This window comes from Procambarus clarkii, chromosome 8 (genome assembly GCF_040958095.1).
Source record: "Procambarus clarkii isolate CNS0578487 chromosome 8, FALCON_Pclarkii_2.0, whole genome shotgun sequence".
Classification (NCBI taxonomy): domain Eukaryota; kingdom Metazoa; phylum Arthropoda; class Malacostraca; order Decapoda; family Cambaridae; genus Procambarus; species Procambarus clarkii.
In genome coordinates, this window is record NC_091157.1 from 25,467,494 (window position 1) to 25,486,989 (window position 19,496).

Sequence of the window (19,496 nt, forward strand, 5' to 3'; positions counted from 1 at the left end):
CTGACTGAAAAAGCCATTGACACTAGCTTGACTACTAGAAGTAAATTATGAATGACCCACGTCTGATAAAATGCTTCTTTGACAACTACAAAATAAAAGATTCCTCCAACAATACACTGACTATTTGGACCCTAATGCTGGAGTGCCACAAGGCTGTGTACTCGCGCCAACATTACACCTCACACTACCGAGGGAAGGAAGGGGAGGAGTGGCGGACCTGCTGATAAAGGATAAGGGTTTCCAGGAGATTGATATCCCATGCTGCGAGGAGTTCAGAGACTACATAACAGTCACCATGACGATGGCAGGACCAAAGGCAGTAGCTGTGATATATAACCATTAAATGACAACCATTGCAGTTCCTACCATAACTGAAAGGGCAGACTGTCGCCTGTTAAAAATCGATTCCGACTTCCAATCATAGGGACTCCACCCATTAAAAGATACAAGAACTATATGGTGGCACAGCGAGCGAGCTAAACTATTGGACATGACAAACGTTTTAATCCAACATGTAATCAACACGTAATGATTAACCAGCTTGACTTTACCTCGAATTCACTGAACGATTCACATACATGGGAAATAAAGTTCGAAGACCCATGGGAATGAATGAACACTCTTTACGTTTAAATATATGGTGAAAGAAGGGATAACTTGCTCAGGGAAGGGACCAGAAAGCCAAAGCCTGCAATATCTAAATTGAAATTACAAGGAAACAGTTTATAATATAAACACAGGTAGCAAAGCTCAAAAAGTAAGACTGCACAGACGTTATTGATTACATCACCCAGAAGTGTAAGGAGGTGGCACAAGTTTGTCCTGGTATGAGAGAAAGGATTTTCACTTGTGTTAAGTTGGGTGAGTGAGTATGACCAGATGTATATCAGCGTGGAATCTACAGGAGTGCACATCCATCCGTGCACTCTCCTGTATTCTCTGGTCTGGGACCAAGGTCTGCCTTGCTGGGTTTCCATGGGCTGGACTCTGGCTGGGCTGGCCAATGATATTGCAAGAGTTGTTGCACGCCCAGATCACCAGAGGAGACTATGCAAGTCATCAGTGGCACTCGGTTGTTCCCATCATAGGGAGAGAACGTAGAGGGTTAGTTTCGTGCACCCAGGCCTGAAGGGTTCACTCACACGTTAAGGCAGGTCTAACCTTCCTTGTTACTAGTCCACGACACCATAAAACCTTGACATTACTTTATGGAATTGCCATTTGTCATGGTCAAATCTCTAGGAAGAGATTCGGCCTACTCCATTATCACCTATTCATTCACGTCTATTTAATCAAGAACTGCAGCCAAGAACAACTACGTCCAGACGTCTAGACAATACCACCAGTCTACCTACCCCATCGACCCTCACCCCACCTTGCACCTGGGTCGCTGGGAGACCACGCCTTCCGAAACAAGCAGTTTAACAGCCGGTTAATAGTCAAAAAAGTCACGAGCTCCATCTGCCCGGCTGATATTCTGTATAAATTGGGCGTTCTTTCCCATCATGAGTTACATTACTCCTGTGTGCTCAACTAAGTAGACCTGTTAACATCTGAGTGTGGTAACGGATTTAGTCAGACTAGCCCATAGTATTCTGCACCATATTTTGCACCTTAACGTAATGTAAATTTGATTGTTCATCCTGTTTGTTTTGCACACTTTGTATTAGAGCCAAGCCTGGATATTTTTGTAATTTGTTTAATTTTTAAAGTAAAGTATTTTTTAAAATATTTTTTTCCCTCTGCTTTATCCTACAGTTTACCTCACTGTGAAGACACCTTTGCAGTTTAATTTTTTTTTTTATATATTTTGTGACTGGAATTAGAGACTGCACGGCCACCAATGTTTCCCGTCACACATTCGTTTACGCATTTGTCTGCTATTCGTGTATTAGGTCACTAGATAATTGGGCAAAGCAAAACTAGACCAAATTACGGATTTTTTTTCACAGCCAGGATTGTGCAGCAAACACTACTGACAGAACTCATCAATAGCATCAACTGAGAGAAAACATGAAACCAGGAAGTCTGTTCTATCCTTGTTTGTATGTGATAATGATGGAACTAGTACTCGGAGCAGACCTAGATGAATTATGGACTTGGACTATGGATATCAAAGAGTATACAGGACTAAGATTCTTATAGCAGGCACCCAGAACACAGCAGAAAAAGTATATTTCTGTCGATTGAAAGAATAAAAGATTGAATAAAAGATTCTGTCGATTGAAATGAAATAATGCATATGGCAAACAAGCTGGAGACAACGATAGGCACAGACCAAGAGGCTAAGAGGAGGAGACGCCTGGTCACCAGGACCAGTTACACTACAAAGCAGCTATAGCATGTAACAGACCATGTAATGACCTCCGGGTATTTGGTAACAGGGGCCACCCCCTCCCCCAGAGAAGGCTGTGGTTCTCCCCCCCCCCAGAATATGAACCAGGTCAACTGATTCAATAATGTGTGACAACCCATGAAATGACCGCCAATTGTAACATTGGCCTCAGAGGGCCATTACATTTTTGAAGACTCACTACGAAAAAAGGAATTAGAGATACGAGAGCTACACAAGAGACAACGACTATGGGTACAACGGAGAAGAGATATTGTTACAACAAAATGAGGTAAAGTCCCATACAAAAGATTTGGTTCCTTAGAAGATTCTCTGGTGCAAGTGTTACGACCTGGTTGGTCTATGTGATAAGCAGTATATAATAATACAAAAAAAGTATTGTTATACAATTAGTATACAGTGCATATTTAGGCATTGGTTAGGTTAGGTGTTTAGGTTATGTTGGCAATTATTTGTATTTGTAGTACGTGGGTGAAGCATTTACAGCATTGTGGTTCAAACAAAAGTCGTCAACGAATCAGTGTTAAAGATGTATGTTTGAACGTCATCAGTTGTGACCTACCTGATCAACCAGGCTGTGATACCAGATCAACCAAGCTGTGATTCGTACGTCAGACTGCGAGCAGCCGCGTCCAACGGGCTGGTTGACCAGTCCAGCCACCAGGAGGCCTGGTCGATGACTGGGCCGCGGTGATGCTAAGCCCCGGAAACACCTCAAGGTGAGACGTTTAAAAACGGGTTTTTCATTCATAAACCTTCGGGGGGGGGGGGGCGGGGATTAGCAGGTGTATGGAATGTACTTTAGCCTTTGTTTACGAGGACGAGCTTTTACACTATACTATAGATCGTGTGCAAACTTCTCAGTGCTTAGCTGGCGACCTCTATTAGAATTCCAAAGCTCTAACTTTCATTTCACGTACTTCTAATATAGGTAATAGCCAACAGAATCTTAACACCTAATCTAACCTACCCCCTAACTTTACATTGATATTTAAATTATATTAACTCATGACAACCAATTGTTTACACAGTTAAACCGGATGAATACTTTGACCGGGAGCTAACGAGGGGAGGGGGGGGATAGTCACCACTAATGAGCCTGGCCTGAGGACGGGGATGCTGGAAACGAGCATTTGACCTTTGTCGAAAAAGAGAGGTTGGTTTACTACAGTTCAACCCATCCATGAATGGGCTAAGTTCATCCAGACCTGAAATTTACCATTTGGAGGAGCTGCCCTTCCTAGGTACCTGTGTATGTATATATATATAGATGGAGAAAGAGTCCCATAAAGGTTTATTACAAAGTCTGAAACCTTCACGTTTATAAACATCCTGCCACCCGGTTTCTCTCTCCAGAGATCTACCTTTCTCCCTGGGAACCCGAGTCAAAGGTATAACTAGTAATCAGAGTAATCTGGAGAAAGGTTTGGAGGAGCTCTGGGGCAGTCAAGTGACTGTCCAGAATCTAATAGGAAAAGCTGCCAAGAAACTGGCCTCTCCAGTGACATTTTGTACGGGAACACACATCCAGTCTATATAGGAAGGTTTTACCCAAGTTACACATTCCGACAACTTCAGAAAGCATCCGAAAGGAAGTTAACACGCTCTAGTCTTGGATGAAGGAAACCTTCGGTGAACATCCGGCCTGGAACTCGCTTCCTTTGGAGCCTCCTTTGTTAGCATGGTCAAAGGGAATATCCCCCAGTGACATTAGTAACGGCTTCATTCCCAGCAAAACCATAGACCCCTCGAGTAGTCTGGTGTCCCTGCTTTAAAACCTTTTATCCTGTGGTCATAGGAGCTCTGCCAATTATATAGTCTTGCAATAATGAGGGACACTTAGTTTACCTGGTTTGGTGTTAGTGCTATGTTACGCAGTTCTGGAGACCCAGAAACGTTCACCTCTAACACTTCACAGGGCCTGCCACCTGACCACAATATCTGTTGATCTGTAGAAATGCTGCAGCGTTCCAGAGCTACCAATACCTTGTGCAAGATGCGGATGATGGCCACGTAGCTGCCAAGTGGTCAGCCTCCCGAAACTGTCCGACGGTATATTCAGCTTGTTAAGTATTGCCCCGACACTTTCCCCCACATGCTATAACTTTCCTCTCGCAGGGTAGTCTTCTAACCCCCAGTTGAAGCATCACCCTCCTGGGTAATTTTTGTTTATAATTGATTGGACTGGTGGGAGAGAAGAGACTAACAGAAGGAAGAATGGAGAGGGGAGGCAAGAGGAATGAAAGGTACCCAAAAATGTTAGATTAACATTAACCATGTTACACTACCTACCACTAAATGGTCAAATTACAGGCCAAAAGAATGGTTTACCACTCTTAAGTGGTTGATGCACAAATTACATTGGACTATACCTATTAGAAGATCACTGCCTCATGGTATAGCGAGTTAAATGATTAAAATTATTAAACCCTTCACTTATTGTACTTGTGGGAATATATACACTACATTATGACCACTGCGATTCGAGAGAAGTTTTTCCAAGTAACTTTAATTCCTCCATACCTGCAGTACCATTGTACGAGACCAATTTCTTGGGTCTGGTTGACCCTTGCTGCAGTGCCGTTGTACTGATGCACTCTCGTACATGTCTGAAATTACAAATTATATTAAATACCTCAAAATAATAAAATGAACACATCTTCATGTAAAGTTTGAGAAATATCCCGCTAAACAATCCATCAGGTCAGACATTGGTTGATCTAAAAAGCCGACTTACCACTATGGCAAAACCCAACCTCAGACTTGACTCATCCACAAGCCGTTCTCAACAACGGCCAAGTGATCGTTAACCCGGGCAGCCAAACATGAACGTGAAGAACGCTTCACACACAACTTGTCCTCAATCTATGCTCCTCCGTGCTCTGACCCACAACAGTTCATACATTTTAACACTAGATTTATTTAAAATAGTTTTTCATACGTGAACTATTATTATACATAGTTATTTATTACGCGAGGGAGACTGGTTGGAATACACTCGGGAGCTATAATGTCCAACTATCAGACCTATACACTATATAAATATACATTAATATTTACTTGTATTGGACAAAATATAGTGCTTAGTTACACAGGAGGTTAATGTTAATTATGGCGTCTCTGGTGTTGGCTGCAGCGTGGACGACATTGAGTCAGGATGGCTAGTTGCATTCACATAGGATTGTCGAAGGGGGGGGGGGGTGAAGAGTGACACTTTCTAAATTAAAAATCTTTGGTCTGAATTTCAAAGCCTGAAGTCTGATAATTCACAAGAAACACCTTGTAACTGCCAGAATTAAACTATAATTGTAAACTTTTTCCACCTGCTTTTGGTCGAAGGTTCAATTTCACTATAAAGTTAACACGCCGCTGTTATGGAACAGTTAATCACGTAACCAGTCATTTTAGAATTTAATTTTGTTTTAATAAGCTTCATGAAAAGTCTTGAGCAAGGTAAAAGTGTCTACTAATAGACAAAGGTATATTACACTATCATATTTACTAGCAAGTAAACCAGAGCTAATTGAATTATTTTAAATAAAGTTTTAATATTTTGTAGCCATGGTTAATTAGAAAATCAGCAAATATTGTTCTACCAACAGAAAACAATGTGATAAAATAACTAAACATCTAGAGTAACTTGCCTGTAAGCTTGGCGCAGGTAACCTGATCTACAGCACTGTCCAGGTGACTAATTAGTAACACCAGTGAGGCGGGCGGTGAGCAGCACCTCTCCCCACGACGGCCCGCGCCACACTGCCCGCCGCGCCTCTTGACTACCTTGACCTGATGGGTCAACTACCTGTGACGTCATTCACCTCACCTCACATGAGGCCACCTCATTTACAAATAATTCACAAGTAACAAGTCACTTCAACAATATTAATATAGTTTATTTCTATTAATGTGAAGTATGAGCAAGTGTGAGTATGTATTAAGGGCACATATTTCACTACTGGACATTAAACCCACTACCACACCCACCAAGTAGCTTGGAGGCTCCATAACGCCTTCTGTAACTGTTATGTTGGGGTCTAGGCCAGGGGCCAGGTACAGTAACCGGTTATGGTGTTCAGCCTCGAGTGTGTGTGTGTGTGTGTGTGTGTGTGTAACTGTTATGTTGGGGTCTAGGCCAGGGGCCAGGTACAGTAACCGGTTATGGTGTTCAGCCTAGTGTGTGTGTGTGTGTGTGTGTGTGTGTGTATTAGGGTCTAGGCCAGGGGCCAGGTACAGCAACCGGTTATAATGTTCAGCCTCGTGTGTGTGTGTGTGTGTGTGTGTGTGTGTGTGTGTGTGTGTGTGTGTGTGTGTGTGTGTTGGGGTCTAGGCCAGGGGCCAGGTACAGTAACCGGTTATGGTGTTCAGCCTCGTGTGTGTGTGTGTGTGTGTGTGTTGGGGTCTAGGCCAGGGGCCAGGTACAGCAACCGGTTATGGTGTTCAGCTTCGAGTGTGTACTCACCTAATTGTGCTTGCGGGAGTTGAGCTCTAGCTCTTTGGTCCCGCCTCTCAACTATCAATCAACTAATATACAGGTTCCTGAGCCTACTGGGCTCTATCATATCTTCACTTGAAGCTGTGTATGGAGTCAACTTCCACCACATCACTTTCTAATGCATTCCATTTCACTACTACTCTTCACTGAAAAAATCTTTCTAACGTCTCTATGGCTCATTTGGGCACTCCATTTCTACCAGTGTCCCCTACTGCGTGTGCCCTTGTGGTAAATAGTCTGTCTTTATCTACCCTATCAATTCCACTGAGAATCTTGCATGTGGTGATCATGTCCCCTCTAACACTTCTGTCTTCCTGTGACGTGAGGATTAATTCCCGTAGTCTCTACTCGTAGCTGCCTCATGACCCACACGAGGCAGCTACTACTGACCCACACGAGGCAGCTACTATTGACCCACACGAGACAGCTACTATTGACCCACACGAGGCAGCTACTATTGACCCATACGAGGCAGCTACTATTGACCCACACGAGGCAGCTACTATTGACCCACACGAGGCAGCTACTATTGACCCACACGAGGCAGCTACTATTGACCCACACGAGGCAGCTACTATTGACCCACACGAGGGAGCTACTATTGACCCACACGAGGCAGCTACTATTGACCCACACGAGGCAGCTACTATTGACCCACACGAGGCAGCTACTATTGACCCACACGAGGCAGCTACTATTGACCCATGTGAGGCACATATTATTAACGCATACGAGGCAGCCACTGTTGACCCTTGGGAGACAGCTACTATTGACCCAAACGAGGCAGCTACTATTGACCCACAAGAGGCAGCTACTATTGACCCACGTGAAGCAGCAACTATTGACCCACACGAGGAAGCTACTACTGACCCACACGAGGCAGCTACTATTGACCCACGTGAAGCAGCTACTATTGACCCACACGAGGCAGCTACTATTGACCCACACGAGGCAGCTACTATTGACCCACACGAGGGAGCTACTATTGACCCACACGAGGCAGCTACTATTGACCCACACGAGGCAGCTACTATTGACCCACACGAGGCAGCTACTATTGACCCACACGAGGCAGCTACTATTGATCCACACGAGGCAGCTACTATTGACACATACGAGGCAGGCACTATTGACCCACACGAGGCAGCTACTACTGACCCACACGAGGCAGCTACTATTGACCCACACGAGGCAGCTACTATTGACCCACACGAGGCAGCTACTATTGACCCACACGAGGCAGCTACTATTGATCCATACGAGGCAGGCACTATTGACCCACACGAGGCAGCTACTACTGACCCACACGAAGCAGCTACTACTGACCCACACGAGGTAGCAGCTACTATTGACCCACACGAGGCAGCTACTAATGACCCACACGAGGCAGCTACTATTGACCCACACGAGGCAGCTACTATTGACCCACACGAGGCAGCTACTATTGACCCACACGAGGCAGCTACTACTGACCCACACGAGGCAGCTACTACTGACCCACACGAGGTAGCAGCTACTATTGACCCACACGAGGCAGCTACTATTGACCCACACGAGGCAGCTACTATTGACCCACACGAGGCAGCTACTATTGATCCACACAAGGCAGCTACTATTGACCCACACGAGGCAGCTACTATGGACCCACACGAGGCAGCTACTAATGACCCACACGAGGCAGCTACTATTGACCGACACGAGGCAGCTACTATTGACCCACACGAGGCAGCTACTATTGATCCACACATGGCAGCTACTATTGACCCACACGAGGCAGCTACTATGGACCCACACGAGGCAGCTACTAATGACCCACACGGGGCAGCTACTATTGACCCACACGAGGCAGCTACTATTGACCCACAAGAGGCAGCTACTATTGACCTACACGAGGCAGCTACTATTGACCCACAAGAGGCAGCTACTATTGACCCACACGAGGCAGCTACTATTGACCCACACGAGGCAGCTACTATTGACCCACACGAGGAAGCTACTATTGACCCACAAGAGGCAGCTACTATTGACCCACACGAGGCAGCTACTATTGACCCACACGAGGCAGCAACTATTGACCCACACGAGGAAGCTACTATTGACCCACACGAGGCAGCTACTATTGACCCACACGAGGAAGCTACTATTGACCCACACGAGGCAGCTACTATTGACCCACACGAGGCAGCTACTATTGACCCACAAGAGGCAGCTACTATTGACCCACACGAGGCAGCTACTATTGACCCACACGAGGCAGCTACTATTGACCCACAAGACCTGAGGACTGGCTCGATGCCGTTGTCCTCCCTGTTCGCAAACCGGGGTCTCTGGGTACTTCCCCTAAGGACTTTCGCCCTATTGCTCTCACAAGTTGTGTCTGCAAACTTTTTGAACGTATGGTTAACGTTCGTCTGATGTGGTTCCTGGAACACCATCACCTCCTCTCCCCTTCTCAATTTGGTTTCCGCAAGTGCCGCAGCACGACAGATGTCCTGGTGAACTTGGAGGTCTATATTCGTACTGCTTTTGCTGCGAAGACCTCCGTTGTTGCCGTCCTTTTTGACCTAGAAAAGGCTTACGACACCACTTGGCGTTATCATATCCTATCTCAACTTCATTCTTTTGGCCTTCGTGGTCATCTCCCTCTCTTTCTCCGCAGCTTCCTCTCTCGTCGTTCCTTTCGGGTGCGCCTTGGTACCGCTCTCTCTCCCTCTTTTCAGCAATACGAAGGTGTGCCCCAGGGTAGTGTTCTGAGCACTACTCTTTTTCTGGTTGCCCTCAATGGTCTTCTTTCCTCTCTTCCTTCTGGTGTCTTCTCCGCTCTCTATGTCGATGATCTTACCCTTTGTTGTCAGGGTGATGATTCGCCTCTCCTTCAACGCCGGCTTCAACTTGCAATTGATGCCGTGTCGTCTTGGGCCACAGGTCATGGCTTCAAGTTCTCTACTTCTAAGACTTGTGCCATGACTTTTACGCGGAAACGGGTTGTTCTTCGTCCTTCTTTGTCACTTTATGGTCATCCCCTTGAATACAAAGATTCCGCGAAGCTTTTGGGGTTATTCCTTGACACTCGTTTGTCTTGGTCTCCCCATATCTCTTACCTCCGTGTTGAGTGCTCTAAGGCCCTTACCCTCCTTCGGGTCTTGTCCCATACTTCTTGGGGGGCAGATAGGCGCACTCTCCTTGCTTTACATTCCTCTCTCGTCCTGTCTAAGCTCGATTATGGTTGCCCTGCTTACTCGTCTGCTTCTCCTTCTACTCTTCGCCGTCTTGATGCTTTGCACCATACTGGGTTGCGCCTCAGTTCTGGTGCCTTTCGTTCGACTCCCGTCCTTAGCTTGTATGTTGACACTGGCTTCCTGTCTCTCCAGGACCGCCGTGATCGCTACTGTCTTCGCTATCTTGCGCGGTCCTTGCAACATCCTTCCTCTCGCCTCTGTCGTGCTTTACCTTTTACCCCTCCTGCGGTTCCTGTTCCTCTTCGCCACCTCCCTCTTTCTGTCCGGTTATCTCGCCTACAGGATTCTCTTTCCGTTCGTATTTCTGATGTTTCTCCTCGTGTTGTTCCTTCTTTGCCCCCGTGGAGGGTCCCTCTTCCGCGGTTTTGTACATCCTTGACTCGTATCACTAAAGCTTTTACCCCTCCTACGGTTCTAAAACGCCTTTTCCTCGAGCACTTTTCTTCTCACTCCCGCTCCGTTTCTGTCTTCACCGATGGGTCTAAGTCAGCGGACGGTGTTGGCTACTCTGTTGTTTTTCCTGATCGCACTTATATGTGTCGCTTGCCTCCGGAGACTAGCATCTTTACAGCGGAACTTTATGCTATTCTCTATGCTCTTCGTCTCCTGCTTTCTCGTTGTCAGTCTTCCTTTGTGGTTGTTGTTGACTCTCGTAGTGCCCTCATGGCTCTCGGGTGCTTTAATCCAGTTCATCCAGTAGTTGTCGAGATCCAGCATTGGCTGTTTCTCGTTCACAGTAAATTTAAGTCGGTTGAGTTTTGTTGGGTTCCCAGCCATGTTGGCGTGTCTTTAAATGAGCGTGCGGATGCTGCCGCTAAGGAAGCTGTCCGCTCTTGTCCCATCTCTCGTCAAGGCATTCCGTATTCCGACTTTTACCCGGTTATCCATTCCTCAGTCCTTACCCGTTGGCAGGCTTCTTGGTTGTCTGTTACTGGTAACAAGCTACGTACTCTTAAATGTTGTGTTTCCTCGTGGCCGTCCTCCTTCCACCGTAACCGGCGGTGGGAAACAGCTCTGGCGAGGTTGCGTATTGGCCATACTCGCTTAACCCATGGTCACTTGATGGAGCGCCGCCCTGCTCCTTATTGTCCTAGTTGCATTGTCCCTCTTACGGTCGTGCATGTCCTTCTTGAATGTCCTGACTTCCAGGACGAGCGTGTGTCTTGCTTTCCGACCGCCCCTCGCGGTCACCTATCCCTCGATAGAATTCTTGGTGACTCGGATACTTTTGATATCGTTCGCCTTATGCGTTTTTGTTCTCGTATTGGCATCCTTGGTGATATTTAGCGCCCTCTGATTATTTTGCGTATTTGATGGTGCTACATAGCCTTCCCGGTTTGGTGCCTTCTTTTGATAATTACTTACTTGAAGCCTCAAACAGTCCTCTTCTGTTTTAATCCTTCTCATAATTTTAGCATCGTCCGCAAACATTGAGAGAAATGAATCGATACCCTCCGGGAGATCATTTACATATATCAGAAACAAGATAGGACCGAGTACAGAGCCCTGTGGGACTCCACTGGTGACTTCACGCCAATCGGAGGTCTCACCCCTCACCGTAACTCTTTGCTTCCTATTGCTTAGATACTCCCTTATCCACTGGAGCACCTTACCAGCTACACCTGCCTGTCTCTCCAGCTTATGTACCAGCCTCTTATGCGGTGCTGTGTCAAAGCCTTTCCGACAATCCAAGAAAATGCAGTCCGCCCAACCCTCTCTTTCTTGCTTAATCTGTGTCACCTGATCGTAGAATTCTATCAAGCCTGTAAGGTAAGATTTACCCTCCCTGAACCCATGTTGGCGATTTGTCACGAAGTCCCTTCTCTCCAGATGTGTTACCAGGTTTTTTATCACGATCTTCTCCATCACCTTGCATGGTATACAAGTCAAGGACACTGGTCTGTAGTTCAGTGCTTCTTGTCTGTCGCCCTTTTTGTATATTGGAACCACATTCGCCGTCTTCCATATTTCTGGTAGGTCTCCCGTCTCTAGTGACTTACTATACACTATGGAGAGTGGCAAGCAAAGTGCCTCTGCACACTCTTTCAGTACCCAAGGTGAGATCCCATCTGGACCAACAGCCTTTCTAACATCCAGATCCAGCAGGTGTCTCTTGACCTCCTCTCTCGTAATTTCGAACTCCTCCAAGGCCACCTGGTTTACCTCCCTTTCTCCTAGCACAGTGACCTCACCCTGTTCTATTGTGAAGACCTCCTGGAACCTCTTGTTGAGTTCCTCACACACCTCTCTGTCATTCTCTGTATACCTGTCCTCGCCTGTTCGAAGTTTCAATACCTGTTCTTTCACTGTTGTTTTCCTTCTGATGTGACTGTGGAGTAGCTTTGGTTCGGTCTTGGCTTTGTTTGCTATATCATTTTCAAAATTTTTCTCTGCTTCTCTTCTCACCCTGACGTACTCATTCCTGGTTCTCTGGTATCTCTCTCTGCTTTCTGGTGTTCTGTTATTCCGGAAGTTCCTCCACGCCTTTTTGTTCAGTTTCTTCGCTTCCATACATGCCCTATTATACCATGGATTCTTCTGTTGCTTCTCGGATTTTTTTCCTTTGGGCCGGGATGAACCCGTTTACTGCCTCCTGACACTTTTGGGTGACATTGTCCATCATACCCTGTACAGACTTGTCTCTGAGGTCTGTGTCCCAAGGTATTTCACTTAGGAAACTTCTCATCTGTTCATAATTCCCCTTTCGGTATGCCAGCCTTTTAATTCCTTGTTCTTTTTAGGGGGAGATAAGTCCTAGCTCTACCAGGTACTCAAAGTTCAATACACTGTGGTCACTCATTCCCAAGGGCGCTTCCATCTTAACTTCCCTTATATCCCATTCATTTAGGGTAAATATCATATCAAGCACTGCTGGTTCATCTTCTCCTCTTATTCTTGTTGGTTCTTTGGTGTGCTGGCTTAGAAAGTTTCTTGTTGCCACGTCCAGCAGCTTAGCTCTCCATGTTTCTGGTCCTACATGCGGGTCTCTGTTCTTCCAATCTATCTTCCCATGGTTGAAGTCTCCCATAATTAGTAGTCCAGATCCATTCCTGCTAGCAACAGAAGCTGCTCTTTCTATTATGTTAATGGTGGCCATGTTGTTTCTATCAAATTCCTGTCTAGGTCTTCTGTCATTTGGTGGTGGATTATATATGACTACGACTATAATTTTTTTCCCTCCATTTGTTACACTACCTGCTATGTAGTCACTGAAACCTTCACAGCCCTGAATATCCATCTCCTCAAAATCCCAGCCTTTTCTTTCCAGCAGAGCTACACCACCCCCACCTCTTCCTTCTCTCTCTTTCCTCATAACATAATAGTCCTGTGGGAACACTGCATTTGTTATCAATTTCGTGATCTTTGTTTCTGTGAGGGCTATTATGTCTGGGTTTTCCTCTAGCACCAGTTCTCCAAGCTCATTTGCTTTATTTGTAATTCCATCTATGTTAGTGTACATCGCTTTGAGGCTCACTTTCTTCTGTCCCTTCTCAAATCGCCTCCTTGGTGAGTGTTCTGCTGGTGGGGGAGGCTGTTCCATGGGTGTGAGGACCTGTGAGGTGGATAACAGGGTCTCAGAGGATACTGGGATGAGGGGCGGGGGATCCAGTGAAGGGGGAGGGACAGGGAGGGTATGGGGTGAAAGGGGAGGGAGGACGGGAAGGAAAGGGGGGGGGAGGGAGGACTCGGGAGGAGGGGAGGGGTAGAAGGGTGGGGATTGGGTGTGGGGAGAGGGAGATTTGGCTGAACATTTGAGTGGGGGCAGGGAGGGTTTGGGGTAGGGGGGTTTTCTATGCCGAGGAGGGAGGCGGGGTTGTCCTCCCTTCTGGTGTTACTGTGTAGCTGGTTGTGGGTTCCCCCCTCGCCTCTGGGGGTGTTGTGTTGGGAGCTGTGACTTCCTGGTTTTCCCCTCTCGCCCTGCGCCTCTTCCTTGCTTCTGCCGCCACGGCTCTCTCCTCCCTTGTCATGTCTCTCTGGAGGAATACATTTTTGAATTTTCCCACGTTTTTCAGGGAGCTCTTCCTTGATAGGATCTTCTCCTTTGTGTTCTCGTTTGCAAACACTATCTTTATCATTCGGTCTCGGTCTTTGTTGTACCAGCCTAGCCTGAAAACCTTCTCAATGCTATGCTCAGCCCCTTCCATTTCTAGTGCCTTTAGTACTTCATTCACTGCTGCTTTGTCCTTGTCATTCCACTCTGTCCTATTAGATCCTTCCTGCTCTTTAATACCCACAGCAACCACTGACCTGTTCCTTTCCAGCAGTTGGCTAGTGGAGCATGCCGCCTCCTGTGAGGTGGCTCCTTTCATGGCCACCTCCATCACTGCAGTCATTACTTCAGAGTTATTTTTTTTTAGTATTTCCGCAAATGTTGCTTTTATTGTGGCATTCTCATCCAAAAAACTATTACCACCTTCTCCCTGGATGGTTTTCTGATTCTCAGCCTCGATACCATTCTCTTTGAGGGCTCTAATCTCCTCCTTTGCTGCTGTCCGCTCTCTTTTCAGGTTGCTTATTCCGTTCTTCATTTCCTGCATCATTTCTTGCATCTCACTCTTGATGTCCTCCAGAAACTGGGCGAACATTTCCTTCATCTCGTCACCTTGGCTCTTTCCTGTTCCCCTGGTACCTCTGGCTGCCATGCTTGACCCTGTTGGGATGGGGGAGGGAGGGAGAGAGAGAGAGGAAGAGAGAGAGAAAGAGAGAGAGAGAAAGGGAGTATAAAAGGGAGAGATAAATGGGTGGGTGGGGGGATCCGACCCTTCCACTGAAGTGAGAAGAAAGTAGAAGGGGGGGGGAGGAGATGGAGAGAGAGGCGGGAGGGAGAGAGAGGAGAGGGAGAGAGATGGAGAGGGAGAGAGTGGGTGAGGGAGAGAGCGGGTGAGGGAGAGAACGGGTGAGGGAGAGAGCGGGTGAGGGAGAGAGGGGGGGGGAGGTGTGTGTGTGTGTGTGAGTGTGTGTGTGTGTGTGTGTGTGTGTGTGTGTGTGTGTGTGGGCAGAGAGGGAGGGGGAAGGAAAGAGAGGGAGGGAGAGGGGGAGAGAGAAAGAGAGAGAGAGAGAGAGCGAGAGAGAGAGAGAGAGAGAGAGAGAGAGAGAGAGAGAGAGAGAGAGAGAGAGAGAGAGAGAGAGAGAGAGAGAGAGAGAGAGAGAGAGAGAGAGCAGGAGAGAGATAGTGGGAGTGGGAGAGAGGGAGTGGGAGAGAGGGAGAGTGGGGAGGGGAAGAGTGTGTGTATGGGTGATGCGGCGGACTGGGGGTGGGGGGGGGGGAGGAGATGGAGAGAGAGGCGGGAGGGAGAGAGGGAGAGAGAGGAGAGGGAGAGAGATGGAGAGGGAGAGAGGGGGGGGAGGTGTGTGTGTGTGTGTGTGTGTGTGTGTGTGTGTGTGTGTGTGTGTGTGTGTGTGTGTGTGTGTGTGTGTGTGTGTGTGTGTGTGTGTGTATGTGTGTGTGTGTGTGCTTGCCTAGTTGTGCTTGCGGTGTTGGGCTTTTGCCTCTTTGGTCCCGCCTCTCACCCGTCAATCTACTGGTGTACAGATTCCTGAGCTTCTCGAGTTCTATCATATGTACATATGAAACTGTATAGTCAGCCTCCACCACATCACTTCCTATTGCATTCCATTTACATGACGACTGTGAAAAAGTTCTTTTCTAATGTGTCTGTGGCTCATTTGGGTACTCAGTTTCCACCTGTGCCCCCTTGTTCATGTACCAACCGCATGAAGCATCACGAAGCGTCATGCAGTTATTAATTCCACACATAACCCAACAGAATAACGTCAAGTGCTATACGGTCAGGGAATTGCAAGAGGGCATATTGGTATCATTACCGTCGTCGTCATGCTGCATCCCGTTCTCAGACCAAGTCCATTCCATCCAACGGTTGATCCCAAAGACGCATTCATCAATTGACATTAATTCGCATAAACATGCTTTTTATTCGATAAAGGAATGTTCTCAAATATAAATTATTATTATTATTTATTAGCATAATGTGCATATTTATCATTGGTTATGTTAGGTGTTTAGGTTCTGTTGCGGATTATTGTATTTGTAGTACGTGGGTGTAGCATTTACAGCGTTGTGGTTCGAACAAAAGTCGTCAGCGAAGCACTTATTTTAGAAGTGTTCGGATGTCATCAGTTGTGAATCGTGTATAAACCGTTTTTCATTCATAAACAGGGGTTAGGCGTGTGCATGGAATCGACTTTGCCCTTTGTTTCTGATGATGTGCTGCAACAAAGGGCAAATGCTCGTTAATACAGCCGCCAAACCCCCTGTCTATGAAGGAAAACGGTTAGACACGACTCACAACTGATGACGTTCGAACATTGCTCAGCTGACGATCTCTGTTTGAATTGCAATTTGTTAAATGGTTCACCGATGTACTACAAATAACCGCCAAGAGAACCCAACCTAACCTAGTCTACGCCTAACTATACGTTGAAATTTTATATATAATGATACTAATTTTATATGAGAACAAACAATAGTTACTGTTTTTAGTTTAAGTGTCTTAAGTGACGACCGCCAGTTGGACAAACTGACCTGAGGACATGTAGGCCGACACTAGGCGCAGTTCGAGGGTCGCGTTACTGGTTGGTGGACATGTATACTTGTGGACGAGTTCTCCGTCAACAGTTGGCCTCCTCCATAAAGGCCTTCTAGCATAGCAGAAGTAAGTTGGTGTTGGGTGGTCACAACGTGGGTCATCCGGTGTTTACGACCTGTCCTCTAGTTTATTGTAACATGGTTACCCACTGAGGTTGTGTTCTGGTGCTTCACTGTAATTGTTACGCTAATGACTATATTTGATTAGTGAGCTTCCGCACCTGTAAGTGACCAACCCGTTCTCGCAAATTTAATAAGTCAATATTGACTTATTAAATATGTGCATAGGTGACATACTTAACATAATAGATACCCTTAAAAAGATTCATAGAAAACACCGACCTTACCTAACCTACTTAGTATGTTAAGATAAACATCTTATTGCTTCGTAATTACAATTATTACCTAACCTATAATAGGTATAGGTTAAGTAATAATTGTAATTACGAAGCAATAAGATGCTTATCTTAAGATACTAACAAGGTTAGGTAAGGTCGGTGTTTTCTATGAATCTTTTTAAGGGTATCTATTATGTTTAGTATATCACCTATGCACGTAGTTAATAAGTCAATATTGACTTTACGAATTTGCGAGAACGGGTTGAAGTGACATGAGTTTTAAGAGATTCAGCTGCAGTAACATGACTAGTAAGCTAATGTTCCTTCTGCTGAAGGGTATTATTTAAATTAAATTTTTGCTGGGAGTTTAACTATTGGCCCGTTGACAAGCGGACTAAATCCTATGCACATATCTGTTTCTTTCTTTTTTTTCCCCGGTCTAAGAATATCACCGTCGAATCTTACTTGATCAGAAATATCGGCTTGACTAAGAATGAAATTCAGTGTAATATGTAAGAACGTCTTTGGAGACAAAGATGGATGAATGACATTCATGAACTATCGGATGACTTGCCGACAATTTGGTTTGGTAAATATTTTTCAAAATGTATTAAAGGTCGCCTTGATCACAGTATCCCTGTGACTGATGTAGTGAAACTTAACAGTATGTAATTCCTAAAGTTTATTGTTGACTGTTCTTTAAGATTCGCTACCTTTTTTTTTATTATTATTTTCACATGCAAGCATGCTTATAAGTACAATAAAAGTAAACATTAACATAGAACAGACCAAAATAACAAAGCACAAACGTTCAAAAACATAAAGGAACAAATGTACTAAACACAAAAACGCCGACCGGAAGGGCCGACCACAAAACAATACTAATTACAAACAAATCACAACAAGCAAGTTAAAACACAGTGGAATACAATGCAGAAATAACACGCCAAAATATGAAATATTCAGAACAAGGCTACCAGCAGCTCAAACCCACACGGAGAGGCACCAACACAAAACGAAAATAATTATAATAACAATAACAATAATAACAATAATAATAATAATAATACTAATAAAAATAACTAGAAAGGAACAAATAAACAACAAACAAAGAAAAGCACAATGGCAAAACTCGACAAAAAGCATAAACCCAGACCGGGTCACTCCAACAGCCTAAAGGGCACTCAACACGACACAAACAAGTGCACAAGCAGCAACATAAAAAAACATAGAACCACAAAGCACAACATAAGCACACGACATCCACAACCAGGCACCCACCAATCAAACCCCGGCCCGCACAGGAACTGGACACGCACACAAGCCACACAAACCCATAACCATAAACCGGAGCACGCAGGAACCGGGAAACAAACCTGCCCCACCCCACACACACACACACACACACACACACGACCCGCACCCCATAACCATGCACCACAATACACAAAGGAATCATGAGCGAGGAATACATATCTCAGAGACAGGAAGATATTTATCAGGGAACGAATCCCAAGGATACCGTCGCTTATAGGCTTCCCAAATCAAATACTCCAAGTCGGTGGGGGGACGATCCCCCTGCCGCCGTGGGCCCAGCATAAACTCGGGAACCTCCAGATCAGGTGGAAACGGCCACTCCTGAAGGTCACCGACGCAAGTCGCATAACGAGGCTGGGGAGCGCAAACCACGTCCTTCGAGGTAGCAGATGACACCGATGAAGCGTACGAGGGCTGTCGGGACAGCCGCGTCGCCGTACGCACAGGAGCAGATGACAAGCAACGAGATGGTAACGTCCCAACCGAGACCGCAGGAGACACTGAAGAGATGGCCGGAGAAGGAAGAGGCGTCGAGACCGCAGTCGATGAAACGGGGACCGAGGAAGGGGTTACAGAACCCCCAGAGTGAGCAGTCTTTTTCAACACCGTCACCAGGCCACCCTGCTCACCGCGAACCTCAGCAAGGGGAACCACCCCCCACGAAGAACCGGAGCCATCCGAGGCAGGCGACGCACCTGAAGCAGGAACCGCAGACACCAAATCTGAAGTGGAGGCCGAAACACCGTCACTGGCACCCTCAGGCAAATGCACCTCCGCCACCACCATAGTCTGCAACGCAACCGGAGCCACCCCTCCGTCGCCGGCAGATCCACAAGCGTCGAAATCGCCAACGTCAGCCCAAGCTGAAGACGAAAGCTGGGAATGCTTAGGCTCTGGCCACGCATCATAAGACCCGGAGGCCGACTCAGAGACACGCGCAACACAAGCTGGGCGAACCGACGCACGTCGCAGAACGGCAGCATCCTCAACCACATGGGGCACCAGGCCAGGCACAGGAGGAAGCGCCGGATCCACCCCATCACCCAGCAAAGCCGGAACAGCTGGCAAGGGTGCAGGGACAGGGTCAGACGCAGCAGAGGACGAACTGGAAGACGGGGGAATCGAGCAGCAGGCAGTCTGAAGAACCCCA

At 46.5% G+C, this 19,496-nt stretch overlaps 1 protein-coding gene across 3 annotated transcripts in view; it reads left to right on the forward strand.

Moving 5' to 3' along the window:
• LOC138358925 (uncharacterized) overlaps window positions 1–19,496 on the forward strand; it is a 53,459-nt gene that overhangs the window by 23,241 nt on the left and 10,722 nt on the right. The window contains exon 1 of one of the 3 annotated variants that reach the window (XR_011225630.1): window positions 16,593–16,758. The exons of the other annotated variants lie outside the window; for them this stretch is intronic. The gene's annotated coding sequence lies outside the window, so the exon portion shown is untranslated. Of the gene's footprint in view, window positions 1–16,592; window positions 16,759–19,496 lie in introns of those variants that run through there. 3 annotated transcript variants of the gene reach the window in all.